The sequence below is a fragment of the Daphnia pulicaria genome, chromosome 3 (genome assembly GCF_021234035.1).
Source record: "Daphnia pulicaria isolate SC F1-1A chromosome 3, SC_F0-13Bv2, whole genome shotgun sequence".
NCBI lineage: Eukaryota > Metazoa > Arthropoda > Branchiopoda > Diplostraca > Daphniidae > Daphnia > Daphnia pulicaria.
In genome coordinates, this window is record NC_060915.1 from 13,515,005 (window position 1) to 13,517,313 (window position 2,309).

A 2,309-nucleotide genomic window follows, 5' to 3' on the forward strand; every position below is an offset into this window, starting at 1 on the left:
AATGCAATCTAGCGGTAGTTATTAATAACTTTAAGTAAAAGATAGAGTAGTAGGTAACGATCTTGATTCAGGGTGACGAAGATTTTTCCTTTGTCGTGTCGATACTCTTAAATTGATAACTCCAGGTTAGGTTAGGTTAGGCCGTGAGTGTTTACACTTTTTAATTCTCAATTAAAAACCTGACATAGCTTAGTGCGCGTAGCGCACACCAGAGCTGTCCTTAGATCGCGTAGCGATCATTTCAACATCCCAGAACTTAGATCGCGTAGCGATCACCACAACATCTATGAACTTAGTTCGCGCAGCGAACGCATACATCATTCTTTCCACCAGTCTATTGCAAAAAAAATTGGTTGATGGTACATTTCTGATGAGAATAGTTTCTTCTGTTTTTCTTTTTTTTATTATTTTGATTATCGCTGGATTGGAAGAGCCAAGGGGCACGTGAAGTAGTTCAGGTTCGCCGAACCCGCCACCCCCAGATCATGCCGAGCTCTTAGGCTATCTCGAACAGTCGTGATGCACGCGAGGGAGCCTGAACCAGTTCCGAATTCCCAGCTTTCGTTTCCTTTGAAAAATCAAATTTTCTTCTTCTTCGGCTATAGTTGCGTGTTTAAAAGTGTCTAAGCATTTTAATTTCTGTATAGGACAGGGCCTGATCCCCGGATACGAGACCGGTACACGCGAAAATGCTCAAAGTATCATTGCATAATCAGCGTCGGTCTCACAACCTGAAGAGGTTTGTTTATTTAAAAGCAAAAAAAAGAATTTTTCGGGCTGGCTTACTGAGAAAAGAGAGAAGAATGGAAAGAGCCGTGTTAATGTGTGGTGTGTGGATTTGTGCAAAAATAGTTTCTTCAGTTTTCTTTTTTTATTACTTTGATTAACCACAGATTAGAAGAGCCAAAGGGCACGTGAAGTAGTTCAAGCTCACCGGCACCCCCAGACCACGCCGAGCTCTTAGGCTATCTCGAACAGACGTGATGCACTCAAGGGAGCCCGAACTAGTTCCGAATTCCCAGCTTTCCTTTCCGTTGAAAACCAAACTTTCTTCTTCTTCGGGTGTAGAGGTAAGTTAAAGATGAATTATGCAAATATTTTCTTATGTTTTCTTCTTATTATTACTTTGATTAACTACAAAATGGAAGAGCCAAAGGGCACGTGAAGTAGTTCAAGCTCACCGGCACCCCCAGACCACGTCGAGCTCTTAGGCTATCTCGAACAGACGTGATGCACTCAAGGGAGCCCGAACTAGTTCCGAATTCCCAGCTTTCCTTTCCGTTGAAAACCAAAATTTCTTCTTCTTCGGGTGTAGAGGTAAGTTAAAGATGAATTATGCAAATATTTTCTTATGTTTTCTTCTTATTATTACTTTGATTAACTACAGAATGGAAGAGCCAAAGGGCACGTGAAGTAGCTCAAGCTCACCGGCACCCCCAGACCACGTCGAGCTCTTAGGCTATCTCGAACAGACGTGATGCACTCAAGGGAGCCCGAACTAGTTCCGAATTCCCAGCTTTCCTTTCCGCTGAAGACCAAACTTTCTTCTTCTTCGGGTGTAGAGGTAAGTTAAAGATGAATTATGCAAATATTTTCTTATGTTTTCTTCTTATTATTACTTTGATTAACTACAGAATGGAAGAGCCAAAGGGCACGTGAAGTAGCTCAAGCTCACCGGCACCCCCAGACCACGTCGAGCTCTTAGGCTATCTCGAACAGACGTGATGCACTCAAGGGAGCCCGAACTAGTTCCGAATTCCCAGATTTCCATTCCGTTGAAAACCAAACTTTCCTCTTCTTCGGGTGTAGAGGTAGGTTATAGATGAATTTTGCAAATATTATCATCATTTGTTACGCTATACTGGATATAGTCAATTCACAGCTCCAATTCCGAGCGTAGTTAATATTTAGTACAGCATCCAAGAACCTCGTTTGCTCAGTGAATTTATTCATAGTTGATTTTAACCGATTGGGGATTCTATTTATTGGTGGTTACATGTCAGACAGAGATTTGTAAAATTAATCATTATTTCCATCTTTTTCCATTTATTTTGTACAATATTCTGTTTAAAGTATGGTACAATGCCGGACTGGGGTTGCTGGTTCTTCAATCGGTTTTGCCTCAAGTTGGGATGTGTATAGTTCGTACATTATTTGAGTGCAGATTGATGTGTTGTTTCGAATGTTGTTAGGATTCATTCCATTTTTTACGTGTAGCATCTTAATGGGTCCATTTGGAATCGGTGTTTCGTAGATAATCCATTCCAACCAGTTTGCACATGGATCTTGGTCTAGGAAAAATGGTGGGC